Raw genomic sequence first — 18442 nt, forward strand, 5'->3', positions numbered from 1 at the left:
TGGCTTTCATATAATATGACATAGAGTTTTGTGGATCACTGAAACAGAAATAAAGAGTGGTATAAATAAAAAGGCATCTATGCTTAGACCCCGGTGAAACATAAGTGTGCCATCATCAGTGAGATGAAGTATTCCTGAACCCTACCCTCCAGCTGACTCTCCCAGGCAGATATTTTTTTCCAGCTGGGAAATATCAGGTATATTTAATAAGACCTCAGTCCATCCTTCAAATTATTTCTAATTTTAGCTTCCTCTAGGAGCCAGACATGAATCTTATATTCTTTTAGCTTTTCATGTTTTCCCCCTAAGTCTGCTCACATATTAGTTATGAATTGGCAAAAGGCTATATTCTCAGCTAAATTAACCCCCCATTATTCAGGTGTCTGAGTACAAGGTCAAGAGCAAGATCACTAATTCGATTGAAATGAAAATGTTAATTGGGTTACTGCTCTGCGCTTGACATAGAAAAATGGAATAAGGCCAGCCAAGGATCCCTAAATGTAGTGAAGACCAGCTTTTTGTTCCAACCAAGGAACTCTGACTTCACATAAATGTTCACTTACCTATGGAAAGACCCACCCCTACCCGCTTTCCCGGTATGTGTCCCAGAAAAACAGCATAGTAACGAGACTCATCTCTTAGCTTCTGAGGGATCTAGGGGTGTTTTGCTCCTAGGAAAGTATAGGAACCCCAGAAAAGAAGGGTATGGGTGGCTCATCAAGAGTGAGCAGCCAAGCACATGTTCTTCTTCCACTTAATTTTAAAGCCAAATCACCAATTCTGAATTGAGATGTTTCCTTCTAAAACTCTAATTTAATACTTAACAATTGACTCTTGGCTATTGGGGTTCAGTATTTTTAGAGCTGAAGGAAGTGTATGCCTCATCTATCAGGCCACAACATAAGACCAGCAGTGACAGAAAGTGTGAACTTTATGTCACTTTGATTTTACTTCCATGGGATACTCAAGAGGAGAAAAAAACAAACACGCAAAAGAAAAGAGATGTTTGTGCTCACACTTAAACAGGGGGAAAAAATTTCTTACGATTAAGTGAAGTTCAAGTAATAATCTGATTACCAAAACTAAGACAAAGGAGTGCTGATCTTTTTATAATTTCTGATTTATTCACACGATATCTATGTTAATATAATCTGTTAGTTGGCCTGATCAGAAGACTATTTAGGAGCAGGAATCACTTTTAGCCACAGATTTTTTTTCTAGTGGTTTAAGGGTATTTTTTAAAAAGTAGTGTTTTATTATATTTGAGAATCGAGTGGTCCAAGCAGCTTATGCCATATTTCTCATTTCAGTACTATTCAGTTGCCGGTTATGAAAAGCAAAATTTTAGTTGAAATAAAATGCTCTTATGTATTTTATGCCTTACCAATTGTGGGTAATTAAGATGGTAGACTTAGCATCTTAGAGAAATCAGAGTGTGTGAAGAATTAGTTTTATATGTATATTTTATATATGTACTTATTTATATATATTTCTATAAAATATATATACAAGTTTTTTATATATAAGTAAATATGTACATAGATACATATTTACAGTGGCTTAGAGATGCCGAGGAACTTTCATCAATAACATATCACTGCATTAGGCAATATTCAAGTACTTTAAGTACTTTTAGAAATATTATTTTATTTTTTTCTTCACAAAAATTCTGTCAAGTAAACACCGGTATCTCCCTTTGCTGGATGAGTAAACTGAGGTTCAGGGAGATTAAGCAGGTTTCCCAGATCTCCCAGCTGGTACACAGCAGATCAGGATCTCAAACCCAAGCCTTCTGATTCTGGTAGCATAACTTAAATGAAGTAAACTCTGTATTTTCTTCAGAGTTTTCTTCTGCCCTTCTTGTGTAGAGGTGGTGGAAGAAGTTGAGACTGTGATGTGTAGACAGATAATTGTGGTTTCTCTGCTCAATGACAGAGATAAACAGAAGCCAGAGAGAAGGTGGGGAGGTTCGGAGAGCAGCCCTGGGAATGTGAGAGGGAAATACTCCATGGTGTAACACTATTCTCCACACATTCATGTTTGGATTCCTTCTTAGCTCGGAGCTCGCCTTTTTTAAGTAAACCCATTTGTTTTGTATTTGATCATAAGATTGATTCTTTTCCTTTAAAGTTCTGATAGGAGATTTGGAAATTGGGATTTGCAACTCAGAGAAAACTGCATTACTGTTATTTATGAGCTTTCTGAAACATCACATTCAAATTTCCCTGGTTCCCTGCTAAGAATAAGAGGACAACTCTATCGGTGGTAGGCAGTTTTGTGTATGTGTGTGTATACGTGTTGTTTTTTGAGTGTGATTTGTGTGTGTGTGTGTGTGTGTGTGGCTTCAGTGAGTATGGTGAGTGTGGCATGTGCGTGTGTATGTGTGCATATGTGGGGTGTGTGTGTGAGAGGGAGTGTTTGTGTCACACATGACACATACGTGTGTGTGCATACCTGTGCATATATACATGTGTGTGTGCATACCTGTGTGTATCTGTATGTGTGAGTGTGGGGTGTGTGTGGTGTGTGAGAGAGAGAGTGTGTGTGGTGCGGTATATACGTGTGTGTGTGTGTGTGTGTGTGTATGTATCCGTGTGAGTCTGGTGTGTTGGGGGTACTTGGGCTGCAGAGAAGGAGGTGGGAAGATGGCGCCTGTAGGAAGTAGCTAGTGGCAGCCCAACCTCCAAAAGCCAAGCAACGAGGGCGGGGAGGTGGGACAGATGACACGCAGGGCAGAGAATACAGAAGTGTCACTAAGGGACAGCCTAGGCAAGGCCCTCAGTTTCCCTTGTTGCCTTCTCTTCACAGGTAGGAATGGTCTCAAGGAGGCATGAGAGGGAAGCCAACCAGATGAGCCTGGATGATCCTGGTGATCAGTGGGGGTGACAGAGGTCACATTCAGATTGTCCTCACAGCCTATGCCTGCCAGGCCATCAGAAATTCACATGCCCTTACTAGTAGCGGAGCCCTGGGACAGCTTCCTGGAGTCTTGTCAAATGTGAGCCTTTAGAAAGGTAGTCAAAGCGAAGAGCATGCCCACAGTAGCTGGATAATATGCCCAATCTGTGCCAGGGCCTTTGGTTACTAACCCATGTACCTACCCTGCAAGGTAGGAATCACTGCTCCTTATGAGGAATGGGACAGTAAGTCTCAAAGAAGTTAAGTGACTTGGCCGTGATCGCAGAGCTGGGTTAGAGTGGGCGCAGACAGGACACAGGCCTGCAGGCTAACGCATTCTCTTTCACTCCAGGCCTCTCACTGAGAGGTTTGCAGATGAGAAATCTCATCTGAATTGTGTCTCCTCAAAGGTAGGGTCTGTGAGAATACATGTGTCTATACAGACAGAAGGTACCAGTAGCCCATTTCTGGAAAGGTGTTCTGCTGGACCAGACATGAGTACTTTGTCTGATTCTTCCGTGGCCTGCATAACAGATCAGCAAACAGGAGAGGAAAGTGTAAGGGGGGGGGGGGGGGTAGTAGAAGCAAGTGAAGGTTCTCCTTGCCCATAAAATTATATTGTGCTTATAGCTGGTTCCGAAGGGAAATCTGCTTTGGCAAAGTTCAGCTGCCCAGATGGGCCTGGTTAAGAAGAGAGCAGCCACGGGCTGGTTCTCAAGAGAACTCTGTCTACCCTCAGGAGGAGGAGGCAGGCTGCCAGGAGCAGCCCACCCAAGTTGGACTACATTCTGGTTGGGGACCAATTTATAAAGGAGGTGACTAACCCAGCGGGCTCATTTGAGGCCCATGGTGAAAATGTCAGCCACGATCATGCCTAGCATCCTAGGTACCTGTATTCAGGTATCTCTTCTAAACAATAATGGAAGGGTAGTAGAGAATTATGCAAAGGGATGAGTGAGGAGCAGCATGGAGGATCTCAAAGATGTAAAGCACCCCTTTAAGACCAGGGAATACCTCTTGCTCCTACTCAGTTTCATCTAGTGTTTGAAGTTCCATTAATAAGCCTTTTCCTGTTATGTCTTCCATGAGCAGCATCAACCAAACCGTACTTTATGGCCTCACTCTTCAAAGTGTGATCCTCAGACCAGCAGCATCAGGAGCATCTGGGAGCTGGTTAGAGTGCATAATCTCAGCCCTATCCCAGACCCACCGAGCCAGCATGGGTCTATTGGTCATTGGTACTCTACATAGAGTTACAAAGGTGCAGGAAGAAAAACAAAATATGGTTGCAATGGCCATATGTATATACAATAATTTCCCTCAGAAAAGAAATCTCTCAAACTTTTTTTTTTTTAACTCAGTGCTTTCCAAAAGTATGTAACACGAGCATCTTCTGTTTTTTGATAAAAGATGTATCAACATCTCATGGGACACTACTGTTGGTGCCTGGTAGAGATGTCCCACTAGAAGGTGATGGGGTGCCAGTGGATGGCGAAAATTTTGGTTGAGTACAGCTCTCAGGAATAGAAACGAGAAGAAGTCTATGGAAGTGTCCAGACTGCCATTTCAGAAGTGAATTAGAAGGAAGACAAAAAACAAAAGCATTCCAGTGTGAAGGGGAACAATACAATATAGCAGGGCCTCTGCCTCTGGCCAGCTGGGTGATGGTAGGCAAGGATTTTCACCTCCTTGAATCTCAGTTATTATTTTTATGATCTTATTATGCAGGTGTAAAGTAGTAAGAACACTGTAAGATTCTATAATTTAGAACTTCCTTGTGTTTTTTTCCCCTAAAGATTTTATTTATTTATTTGACAGAGAGAGAGATAAAGAGAATGCAAGCAGGAGGAGCTGCAGGCCCCCCATGGAGCAGGGAGACCAATGCGGGACTCGATCCTAGGACCCCAGATCATGACCTGAGCCAAAGGCAGACATTTCACCAACTGAGCCACTCAGGTCCCCCTTCCCTGTATTTTTAGTTTTTGTTTTTATAGGTCTGTTTCCTAAAGGGATTAACAATAAAACTTTTAAAATGTGTACAGCCTGTGTGTTAGTCTTCAGGTACAGCAAGAACTTGGAATGTTTGTGCAAACAAGTTCCCTTGTGGCAGTCAGTCTTGGGAGAAAGAGAACATGCAGGGATAGAGTGGCCACTAGCCTCCAGCAGGAAGAGCAGGAACCCCTCTGAGATTCTGCACCCAGGGCTGGGAAGGAAGAGTGTGGTTAAGAAGATTGCATTGTGAGAGGTGGTCCTGGCATAGCAGCAATGGGAAGCTCCTGGAAATTCCCTGATGCCTTTAAAAAATTTTAGTGCACCTTAAAAACCCTTCAATTAAGAGAGCTGAATCCACGCTGTGGAAATAATTCTTTTCAAAAATATAGTTTGTAAGTAATGGGAGTCCCAGCTTCAGCTTCAGCTTTGTCAAATCACCAGGATTAAGAAATGTCTGAGTACCTATGATGGATTGGTGGGGAAGCCCCATTGGAAGTCTATTTGCATGCAGCACTAAGAAAAAAACCCATGAACTCAATCAAACCCAAAAAACTTAACTCACTTATAAACTCTCAACATAAGAGGGATCTCCCCAGTCTGGGTCCAATGGAGATGCTTTGAATCTTAGGAAGGGTTGGATTTGGGGTAAAAACTAAATATTTAATAACACATTATGGTGAGGGACTTTGGTAACTATTCCAGAGAGTGTATGCCCTCTTCCTGTGGCTTCCGCTTCTCAGGGAGTTCAGCTCTCAAGCAATGCTGCAGGACTCCAGGCATAGTGAAGTGAAACCCAACAGAAGTGGTAACCATGCTCAACAGAAGCAACTCTCCCCAGGAAAAGAGGCCACGTGGTCCTAAAGATGCCACATGGTAACAGTTTGGGATCACACGTGCATGTGCAGCTCCTCTGGGAAACCCTGTCAGTTAGTTTGGGTACAAACAATATACAGGGCTTGGGCTCTGCAGCTGCAGGAAGCAGCAAGAATCAGCAAAATATGGGTTCTTACTGCCAAACTACCATTAAAAAAAGAGAGAGAGTGGGAGAGAGAGGCTAAGTTAGCCTCAGAAAACTCGAGAGTTGTCACACCTCATAATAACAAAATGGCACATACATAGGCAATGCGTTTCTACAGGAGGCTGATTGCAAATAGAGAGGAGTCCAGAGAACAAATGGTGACCTATCACACTGACTCACCTCTAGTTCATTGAGAGTCAGCCTCAGTGTGCTCCTGGGGGGGCCCTTCACTTTCCTCTCCCTCCGCTTCCCCCTTTCTGACCCACTTCTCTTCTCCCAGCATCCTGGCTTCACCCGGCAGGAACCCCTTGTCATGAAGGTTGTGACGATTTCATTCCTGGCTCCATTCCGGAGGATGACAGGAACAGTGGCTTCTTAGAGTCACACACCATGCTTCAGGTTCTTTCAAGGTGCTGGTCCTTGGAATAGGAACCACCTGGTTTCTTGTTAAACTAGAAATTCTGATTCATTTGTTCTGGGTAGGGCTTGAGATTCTGTACCTCCCACAAGCATTCAAGTGATGCTGATCTGCAGGCCACACTTTGAGCAAAAATCATCCAAAGACAAGGAAATTTTTTTCTTCCTGCTGTTGATTGCCATTCATAGCATAAGTTCAGAGCACCAGGGGAGAAAAGAAACCAAAGGGATGAAGAAGGCTGAGAACACCATCCCTGCCATATGCTAGAATATGAAATAGTATTCAGATTCAACTGTTGTGTTTTCCTACTGCTACTCAGGCATCGCCTCCTTTCCCTGACTGTTAGGAGAAGCATGAAACTCATAACTCAAAGTAGGGAGAGAAAGCCTGTCCTGGTCTGGGCTGAGCCCTGTGCTTCTGCCATCCATTTAGGGCTACCTGTCCCACAAGAGTGCCCAAAAGCCTAATCAAGTTTGTACTGGTTGACATACAAATTCCAAAGATTTCCTTTTCTGTGTTTGCAATCGTTGAGATTGCAATTGTTGAAATAAAGCCTTTACTGACTGCATTTCTATTTACTTTTGCCCATAATTGTTACCAATGGCACGATTTGTTCCATTGCTTAAGTACAACTCCCCTTTAGTGTCAAAGCACCCACTAAAAGAGAAGAGAAAGCCTATAGAATGACTGCAACAAAGGCCCATTCATGACCACAGAAACCCCCTTTTTCCGTGCATCAGGATGGTGTCTGGTGGCCTTTCCTGAGAAGCCTTTTACAATGTGATTATTCACCATGGCGTCACATAAAAATGCAACTCCCCAAAGCAATTATAGTTCTCAAATCTGTCCACTCTCCACCTTACAAACAGCAATTGATTCACTCCCATATAAGTTATTTCAACCCAGAGCATGTGAAGTGATGGGAGGAACTCTAGGTTCTAGGAAATTAGATATTGGGGTTTTGTGTTTTAATTTGCCTATAATCACTTGAGCATGAAGTGAGGAATGGTTGATGACATTTCATTGATTATGGATAATTGAGGAGCTAACAGAGTGAGAAGAAAAAGGAAAATTGGCTTAACTCTGTAAAAGTACCATTGATGATAGTTATTTATGCTCAGTTACCAAGCAGCTCAATAGTACACAGGCCCACATTTCTGGGTTTTAGTGTGCATTTTATTTGATTCACAAGGTCCACGTGCAAGTGCATGTCGCAAAACTGAAATGGTGAGATTCATGCCAGAGTCCACATGAGACACATTTCACAGGCCTCATGTCCTGATTCCTTTGGCAAATCTTTTCAATTGTTTATACCACTTGAATTAATGGCTATTGTCATAATGCCCTTAGGAACATGGCCTGAATGCCCACATCAACATCCTATTTCACTGTGTGACCCCACCATTGTTTTTGTTCCTTCCTGTCTATAACCATGACCTTAAGGCCTTGGAATGTTCCGACCCCTGCTCCTGGCTTCCTGCTAACTCATCCTTCGGGTCTTTGCTGTAGATGCCCTCCCCCTTCCTTTCCTCTAAAAGTCCAGATTAAACGCTCCCCTTATATGCTTCTTACACTTGAGAATTCCTCTATTTTAAAATTTTTCACCCTGTGTTGACATTATTTGTTTACGTATCTGTGTTCCCTTCTAGATGCGAGCTGCCTGGAAGAAGCTTTATTCATGTTGTATCCTCTGTGCTTAGCCTACTGCATGGTGCTTAGTAAGACCCAGTAAATATTTGTTGAATGAATGAGCAAGTCCCTCTCTTCTTTTCAGCCCCATGCACACTACTTCTTCCTCCCACAGAGGAGAATGGTAGGCAAGCTAGTTGGAGTAACTCATTTTCAGGACTGCTATGATGAATGTCTAAGACCAGGCCAAAATTTGGCTGATCAATTTATTTTTTTCTTCTTTTTATTTCTTTATCCATGAGAGATACAGAGAGAGAGAGAGGTAAAGACATAGGCAGAGGGAGAAGCAGGCTCTCTGCAAGGAGCCGGATGCCAGACTCAATCCTGGACCCCAGGATCATGCCCTGAGTGGAAGGCAAACACTCAACTGCTGAACCACCCAGGTATCCCTCAACTTATTTTTCTTTATAAATCAACATCATTCAGGCTATATCCATAGTCCATTAGCTTAATGAAATCCTTCACCGTCTGTTTCCTTGTGAGTTTTTAAGTGTCAGAGCAAGTTAAAATGCCTTTGCTTTATATTAAAATTCCGGGGAAGATTGGGACACAATAAAGACACATTAGAAATTAATTTCATAATTAAAGAATAGGTTAGTTAAAAGTTTATGGGCCCTGAGTTTCGTCTTATTCCCCTGATGTGCTGGGAAAGCATTGTCATAGGATTCAGTTTGTAGTAAGTTCCTAGTAAATGTGAGCTATTATTTCCAAAACCTCTTCCTTAATCTTCTTCCCTATTTCACTCCAACCCCGTTAAGCCTGACCTTTGGAAAATTGACTTCAAACTCTAAGGAGGATAGGAGACAGGCTTAATTCATTTCTGAAAAGGGGTTAGAGGCTCCCTCCTCTCCTATATGCGCTAAGCTTTGGTTCCTCTCCTTAAATTTCTGCTCAACTCAACAAGTGGATTGTACATATTTTTGTGCCCAGAACTGCATTAGGCAAATCTAGCACAGCCGCTGCGGTGATTATACAAATCTATGATGCTGCTGGTTCTCAAGCAACTTCAAAGTCTGTCCATAATTACTCCCTTAAGGACTGGTACTAAGTGTGTCCATAAACTCATGTTCTCACCACTGGTTTCCACGCCCTTAAATATGCTCTCACACCCCATCCCTGGGATCACCTTGTTCTCTCTCTGCTTCCAGAATAGAAAGCATGCACCACCCGGAAGATGCATCCACAATGGAATAAAGAAGAACCTGCAACAATGTACATAACACATGTATATGCTATTAAAGAAATTTTGCAAAATATAACCCAACGTCATGAATCAACAAAAACCACAGCAGACTCCCAGGAAGCCTGACACTGTCTGTCAAACCATAAAGAACAGTTGCATTCACTTTGTTTCTCTGCAGCCTATTTGAAAATCAAATATATATTGAAAGTGAAAGCTTTAGCTTAAACTCACACAGAAAATAAATCCTAAGGCATGCCTGGAATTCATTTCCCTAATTTCTCCTGCTGGGGTAGTTATTGTGGAGGTGGCCAGATGGGAATTAACGTCACCGAATAGTTTGCAATGCTTTTGCATAGTGAGGTGAGCTAAGGATACAACTTTAATTTGGGTGTCAGATTCCTCTGTGGACTTTATAAGCCCTTTCAAGTTATATAAGTATCTGCACCTATTTGCATGGGAACAAAGCAGGATCCACTGGAGAAGTGAAAAGAACATTGGGGTGCTACTTGGTGGGCTTCTGTGAGCAGATACTGCATTTATGCATGTTGCAGCTCTTAGTTTATATGCACTGAAGGGGGTGTTGAGACCAGGGGAGATAATGTACGTACAAACTGGCCATTTGTATGAGACTTTTGTCAATACTGCATTAGCTATATTAGCACAAATTTTATATTTGTACACCCATAAGTGATTGCTAACACTCATGGACATGTGCATTTGGTGGATGTTCCCTCATAATAGACAAAATGGCAATGGGCAAAACCAGAACAATGGGGATTATGAGTCTCAGGAGAGGAGAAGATTGATGGAGAAAGCAAGAAATGGGAACCTAAAAAAAGATATGAGAGAGAATGATTAATTCGAATAAAAGCAAAAACCATAGTAGTATAACAACAGTTGATAGACGTTAAAATAATCTGTAGCCCGTGATGGTTTAAGATAAAGCAGAGAGATGTCTTCTGGAACTTGGTGCTGGTTGGGAAGTCAGAAATTAGAAGAATGGAGACACTATTAATAACAAATGGGGAAAAGCAATAACTCAAGTTTAAGGGGTGGGTATACGTGTGGGGCAAGGCCATTAGATTTGGATAAATCCTCTTGAAAAAAATGTCATCAAGAACTGGAACCAAGGAAAGGTACCAAATTAGCCTGGGGTGGAACCACGTAGACTGGGATGAGTCGGACTTATGTCTGGGATGCATGACTGGGCTGAGGGTTCCTCATCATACTTCCTGCCAACATGGGCACATGAGCAGCTTGGCAAGACAGGAAGTACGTGCCAGCCGGTGCTGCTTGCTGGGGATACAATGAAGAAACAGTTCTGCCAACCTCTTCAGGTATCTACTCTCCTTCTGGTTTCTAATATCCTTTCTTTTCCCAAAAAGGGAAAAAAATTGCATTCCAGTCTTTCTCAATTTAAGAGAAAATCATCTAACTCACACTCTTTTCCCAACCACATTTATATCTTTGTGCTTTTCATGTGCAGTTGTAAAATAAAATGCCACTTATTATTTAAAGGACTGTTAGCCATCTGCGGAAAGATAGAAAAGGTTGGGAGAAGAGAGTATGAGGTGGGCCTTCACAATATCTCTAAAAATCCTACTGTTGGTTGTCTGGCAACATTCAATCTGCCTGCTTTCTTGTAGGCAGAGCTCCAAATTTGGTTTGGAATCTACTCTTCTTTCATCTTCTTTCACGTGAATCAGGGAAGGCTGATCCTAACCTCAGGCCAGCTCCAGGGGCAAATCCTAATCAACCTAAGCCAACCATGATGGTCCTACCTCTGTGCCTATGGAATGTTTAGGACTGGGCTATGGTCCATTCTGACCAACGAGTTGGGAGAGAACTTTTCCTGGGGGCCTTCTATAGAAGGTTTCATCACTTTAAAAGAAATTCATGAAGACATAGTCTCCTTCCTCTGGATATGGTTATGTCCACGTGTGATGTGTGAAGAGGCAGCAGCATCTTCAACAATGGAGAGAGTTAGCCCAACTGTGGGGGTGATGCATCCAAGTTGGCAGAATAGGATCTAGATCCTTGATGACCTTTATTGAACCAGGGAATTTAGCAATCTTGTGTGTTTTCTTTTGTGGAATACTAAATTTCCAACCTCCAGTTGGTTTTTGTCTTGGTTTGCAGCCAAAAGCATTTTGACAAAGACACATGTCTAGAAATGTCTCTGAAGATTATTCTACTTCAGTTATGTGAGTGCTTGGTGAGGTTATATAGGAGAAGTAGTTGTTTCCTCTTCTTCCCATTCTAGATTCTTCCTCCAGTCCCTGGATGTGGGTGAAGGCTTATTCTGATGGCTCCTGATCCATGCCAAAGATTGTCCAAGCTTTTGCTGATGAATTCTGGAAACAAGGACCAACTTAATGTGAGCACTGTCTCGTCGCTGCCCTACTTCCTGTGAAGACCAACCCTTTACCTTCAACCCACCTGGACTTCATATGTGAAAGGTGCAGGGCTCATTTCTCTGGGCTTTCTATCTTCTCCCAGGCACTCCTGGCCAGGAATCCTTCTCTCTAAGCCTGCTGCAGTATGGTAATAAGCTGTGGCTCTCTCCCCAGACAGATCCTATGAGCAACCAGAACATTCAGGAAAAGGAAAGGGGAAATATGTGTGCATGTTTTAAAACTCCAAGGAGAAGTGAGGGGGAGGAATGGTAGCACATGGGAGACATCTGATGGGATGAGAATGAACGGAATTGAGATCAGAAAGTTTGTAAATCCCAAACTACATGAGATTCAATTCAAGGCCTTCATCCTCGAACATAGGTGGTTGTGATGATTAAACCATATCACCAAAAACCATCAGTTTCCTACTTTTAGGTATTGGTGGATTAACAGGGTAAGAAAAGAAATATGTATTTGGTTGTATAAAAGTAACACAATATGCCATTGTGTATTTTTATCCATTCATCTACGGACAGTCACTTGGGCTGCTTCCATAATTTGGCTATTGTTGATAATGCTGCTAGAAACATAGGGACACATATATTCCAGATGAAATCTTGCCATTAGCAACAACTTGGATCCAGAGAGCATAATGCTAAGCAAAATAAGTCAGGCAGGGTAAGACAAATACCATATGATTTCACTCATACATGGAATTTAAGAAATAAAACAAATGAACTAAGGAGAGGGGAAAGAAACAAACCAAAAAACAGACTCTCAACTATGGAGAACAAGCAGATGGTTACCAGAGCGGAGGTGGTGTGGGGGGATGGGTGAAATAGGTGACGGGATTAAGAGGACACTTATTGTGATGAGCACTGAGTCATGTATAGAATTGTTGAATTACTATATTGTACACCTGAAACTAGCATAATACTGTATGTTAACTACACTAGAATTAAAATTTTTAAAGTAATACAAATTATAGTAATTTATGCAAACAGCATATCATTTGTACCTAATTACCATTCCACTGTAACAACTATGCATATATTAAGTATGGTGTAACTTTTATTTGATAGCCTGTGTCTCCCAGCGTTCCTAGGGTCACCCTGATTCACCATCATCAGCTAACATAGTATATGGTGTTGACTTGACTTTACGAAGTTGGAGAGGCCATTGCCTATAATTTACCTACCTGCATCCTAAAATTTCAAGTGCTTCTTCAGAATCCACTGCGGAGCTTCGCTAAATGCTCAACCAGTATTACCTTTAGAGACATGTAATTTCAACAATTTAACTTTTCTTGTGCCATATATTCTTTCCTGCTGCTTGACAATCACTTAAATGGTGCTTACTAAATAAATACCTGGCATTTTTTCCCTTAAGTGTTTCACAAATATTAATTTCCCTCATCAGAGTAACAACCTCAGGAAGGAGTCTGGTGTACATGACTGCCCTGCTCATGTTCCCTCGGTCCATCCTGCTGGCCTCTGTGGTCACAGTGGAGAGTTCTGTGAGGACTCCTGATGGATGATGAACCACCTGCAGGTGCCCCCATCCAACACGGTATCTCCATGGGTCCTTAGCATAATTGCACCCCATGATTTCAAGGATGACCTGCTCTTTAATGCTCCCTCATGAGCTTCTCTGCTCCCACTGTTTCATTTATTCCTGCACTTGTGCTTCTTGGGGTCACCTCTCAAATAAATTACTCATATCTGAGTCCTTTCCTTGGGGTCTTCTTTGGTATGTACCCAAACCATGACATTAAGTTGTGGGAGTCTGCATAATGATAGCGTAATCCTCATTTTATAAGTGAATGAGGGGAGGCATAGAGTGGTTTAATAATTTGCTCAAGGTCATCCAGCTAGTAAGTGGTCTGAATTCAGCTTCAAGGTCTGTGTTCTTAACTGCTACCCTACATTGCCTCTAAAAATCATACTCTATAATTTGGTGAACACATCCACCTTCCGCTTACCCATCTTATTCTCAAAAATATAAATGAGGGGGAGGAGTTTGGCAAAATATGGCCTCCAGTAAACCCTGGTGCGTGGCCTATTTTTGTAAATAAAGTTTTATTAGAACACAACCACACCTGTCTTACATATAGTTTACATTTAGCCCAGGGCTGCTTTTGCATTGCAGTGGAACTGAGTAGATAGAACTGATGGAGGGCATATGGGCTGCAAAATCTAAAATGTTTCCTGTGTTTGGCCCTTTACTAAAAAGGTTGCAGACCCATACTTTTTCTCCTTAAAGCGTGTTCTTTCCCAGCTAAAAATCTATTCAGCAGCTGTCAGTGGGATTCCTGTAGCATGACTTGACTTTGGGTTGGGTAGCTTCAGGGTTCTGGATGTCTAATTGATGAGCATGTTTCTTGCTATGCTTTTCTGGATGAATCCAGGGATCAGTCACGGACTCAAATGCTGAGCATGTGGCTTACTCTCCTCCTAGCTGCCAGTCAAACGGCTTGGGACTCTTTCTCCTTTTCCCAGTCTTATCATGTTTTTAAGAGCTACAAGGTCTTCCTTTCCCATGAAGGAGTACACAGCATTGGCCATGCTTAAATAAATGGGTTATAGGCTCAAAGGAAGCTTCTGTAGAGATGTAATCATGCAGAAAAGGAGCTTGACTAATTCTGTGCAGGCAAGAGAGATCTCATCTTATTTTAGATGATTCAATAGGAACATTATGATTAGTTTGGTAGAGTTGTTATGCTAAGTGTTTGTTTGGGAATTTCTGTGTCTATGGCAATTTCTGCTGGGCCTGGCACCACAATATTTGCCTTACGCATTTACACACAGGTGTCGAAAGCACATTTACAGACATTCACATCAAAGGCACCCATTTGCTATCCTAGGCAATCAAAAGGATCTCTCATTATGTACCATTTATGCCAATCTGCCAATTTGGAACTTTTTTTTTCTTCTTTCAGGAAACCATAGTAACACAGTAAATCATTGAGGGTGTTGATATCTGTTTAGCCACACTTTGATAATAATATCTGCCTTTCCAGTCAATGTTCTGAGAAAATTCTAAAGTATACCTGTCTTAGTTCAGGCTGTTATAACAAAATAATATAGACTGGGTGGCTTATGAATAATGGAAACTTGTTTCTCACAGTTTCAGAGCCTGGAAATCTGAGATCAGATCGGGATGCCAGGATGGTCAGGTTCTGGAAAGGGCCCTTTTCTGGGGTGCAGACTGCTGACTTCTCACCGTGTCCTTATATGGTGGAGAGCAGCAATAGGAAGCAAGCTTTCACATGACTCCCATAAGGGTGCTAATCCCATTTATGAGGTCTCCAGATCTTATCTTCCCCTAATTACCTCCCTAAGCACCCCTTCTTCATATCATCCCATTTGGTAGTAGGGTTTCAACATATGAACTTGGGGGGTGGGGCATTAACATTCAGTCCAGAAAAATTTTATAAAGCAAGGAGAGATTCCATTGGGAAGTGAATGGAATTATACCAAGAAAGTGGAAGAGGGGATCACCTGGGTGACTCAGTTGTTTAAGCAACCGACTCTTAATTTTGGCTCAGGTCATGATCTCAGGGTCCTGGGATTGAGTCCCATGTCAGGCTCTGCACTCGGTATGGAGTCTGCTTGAGATTCTTTTTCCCTCTCCCTCTGCCTCCCCCGCCCCCACTTATCCCTCTTGAACTCTCTCGAATTTATATAAATCTTTTTTTAAAAATAAGGATATTTTTGTGGGCCAAGCAAGTTGAAGTAGGAAACTACACACACATATCTCTTGCAGCACCTGAGAATAAAATTCATCCAAATATGCACCAAATATTCATCCAAATCTGTAGTTGAGCTGTCTTGCCCCAGCTCAACTACAATTTCATAGAGGCCATTTATGAAACTCAGTGCCTTCCAATCATGCCCCAGACATCTAGCAATTGCATGTACTTTCTCAACTTTCAATTGTAATTAATTGATGATAAAGAATTGTCAGTTCGAACGAATCTTTCATGGTGATGTCCTCTCCTCAGTGGACTGTGTCTAAGAAAGAATGTATTATCCTGAAACCATAAAGCACATAACCGGTTACCATTTGATAAAATATCTCAAGCTCACAAAACTTCTTCACTCGCAGCCTGAGCTTGCTCGGAATCTGTCAGGAGCGAATTTCTCAGAGAATTCATTATTTGTCAATCAAAGGACACTGACAGAGTTTCCTCCCTTTGGGAGGTTTTAGTGGCAACTATGAGAATAAAGTCAGTCCCCGAGTGACCATGGTTTGGAGTCATTACCTACCACGTCTCCAGTTTGTTCATCCAGGGAGGTGCCCGGAAAATGCAAACCATGGCTAATCACAGATTGTTTGGGCTTACAGGGGGGCTGGTCACACCAAAGTCTCAGTAGAGGAGTGGGATAGAACAAGAGAAGGGAGCAGGGAAAAGCATATCCAACCATCAGAGAACTCTTCAAATTCCCCAAGCCCTCCCCCGATCCATTCACCATGGATTCTGATTCCCACACTCGTCCCTTCTCCCCACACCCCACCTTGGAGCTGAGTATGTTCCCACTCAGTCCTACATACGCTGCACAGACCCGGGCTGTGACTGTCCTTCCTGGGAGGCACTGGCCGCCTCTGGCTGGAGCATGTCAATCATTCATAAGAGCTGCTATCCCTCAGGTATCCCAGGCACATTTTGCTCTGAAGTCTCAAAAAGAGAGGATTTGCACACTCGTTTTCTTTCTCCATTTGTATTCACACCCACGGAGCCTTCCCCAAGTGACCCTCTTCTTGTATTTCCTTGGCTTTGCTCTCTGCCCTAGTTCCCCCAGCTCTTCCCCTTTTACATTATTCATGGCTTTTATTTCTCACTTAGTAATTTATTTCACATTTTATTCATGCATTTGCACCCACTTAACCCAGGTCCTTATCTTGAAAAATGACTGCTCTAGAGTGACCAGAGAAAGAAAAAGTAGCAAATTATCAGGTTCTTTTCTTTTCCTTTTTTTTTTTTTTTTTTTTTTTGAGAGAAAGAGAAAGAGTTCCTCAATGATTATATTTTCATTTTCAACAGCTGGAACTGAGCTTGACCTTAGACAGTGGTTCTCAATCTCGGTTACACAGTGGCACCATCTGGGGTCCTTCACAAAACACTGACGCCTGGGCTCACCTCCAGAGATTCCATTCCAATTGACCCTGCATGAGACCCAGCATCAGGAGTTTTGCAAGACCCCCAGGTGATTCTGATGTGGGTCACTGCTATGGGCAGCGCTAGGAAGCAAGGCCATCTTTGGGAGTTTAGAATCTGTCCACATCCTCTCTCAGGATAACTATCTTCATGTAAGATTCTGTCATAAGCCAGAAAAGCTGGGTTCAAGTCCTTGCCCCACCACTGAGCACCCCTGGGCAAGTCCCTCTGCCTGTGTGAGCCTCAGGATCTCTATCAGTAAAAGCCTCGTGCCCTGTCCTGCTGAGCCTGGAGGTGGCACCGCCACCAATGCTGTGCACTGGGTTACTGGGTTCCTGGGTTAGAACTGGGTCTGCACTGCAGTGTGTAATGTCATGGACTCAAGGGAAACTGAATGAAACCGCACCAACTAATGGCGCCTGTGGCCATGCAGGGATCCCTGCCTGTCACCAATATGCCCTTGATGTATGCTGCGAGAAGTCACCTTAGGACCCCAAATGGATTCTTTCCCGTTTCCAGCTCTCAGAACATCTGTGCCTCCCAATGGGTACCAGGAAAGTGTTCCAGAAAGCTGTCTCTGACCACCACCACATACATCAACAAAGCTTTTGACATTATGGCATAGGCCTTGAGGTGGCCCAATAAACACCCTCTGTGCCCATCAGAGAATTGAAGAAGAACCAGAATGCACAAGAATGCACAGAGGAATCTTGCCTTCCTTCTCTGCCTAAGAACATTCAAGTTGCTGCCTCTTCCATCACAAAGCAGAAGGTTGACGAATAGTAACAAGAAAATGGAACCCCAGCCTTTATTTTACAGGTAAGAACACAGAAGCAGGTCTTCTAACTAGACCCCAAGCAGTTGAGTTCTTTGATGTCACACTTTCCTAATGTCACACTGCCTCCCCCTCATAGTAAGATGATGCCTTGGTTTACACAAGTCTTTTACTGAGAAGCAGAGTGTCTTTAAAAGAAGAGAAGGGTGGGGTGCCTGCCTGGGTGGCTCAGGCGGTTGGGCACCTGACTCTTGGTTCTGGCGTGGGTTGTGATCTTGGGGTCATGGGATCAAGCCCTGCATCGGGCTCTGCGCTCAGTGTGGAGTCTTCTTGAGAGTCTCTCTTTCCCTCCTTCTCTCTAAAATACTAAAATAAATAAATAAATAAAATCTTTTTAAAAAAGAAAAGAAGGGAAGGAAAAGAAAAGAGGAGACGGGGATGCCTGGGTTTCTCAGCGGTTGAGCATCTGCCTTCAGCTCAGGTTGTGATCTTGGAGTCCCGGGATTGAGTCCCACGTCAGGCGCCTGGTGGGGAGCCTGCTTCTCCCTCTGCCTGTGTCTCTGCCTCTCTCTCTCTCTGTGTCTCTCATGAATAAGTAAATAAAATCTTTAAAAACAAAAGAGGAGAGGAAAGAAATCACAAACCATGAACTTGCTGTTCTGAGAGACTTAAAGCTCAATCCCTCTTCAGGGTATTTGCCTTGCTTTTCTCTTCTCTAGAATACTCTTTACCCATCAGCACGTGAGTACTCATCATTCTCTGTTCAAGCACCTCCTCACCACTTCCCTCACTCCTTACCTGCTCACCCATCACAATGATCACTACTACTCACAATTGTATTATTTACTTATCTGTTGCTTGTTTACTAGACCACAAGCTCCCCTGAGGGATGGAGTTGGCTCGTCGTGTTGATGG

Source organism: Vulpes vulpes, chromosome 12, assembly GCF_048418805.1.
Source record: "Vulpes vulpes isolate BD-2025 chromosome 12, VulVul3, whole genome shotgun sequence".
In the NCBI taxonomy this organism is placed as follows: Eukaryota; Metazoa; Chordata; class Mammalia; order Carnivora; family Canidae; genus Vulpes; species Vulpes vulpes.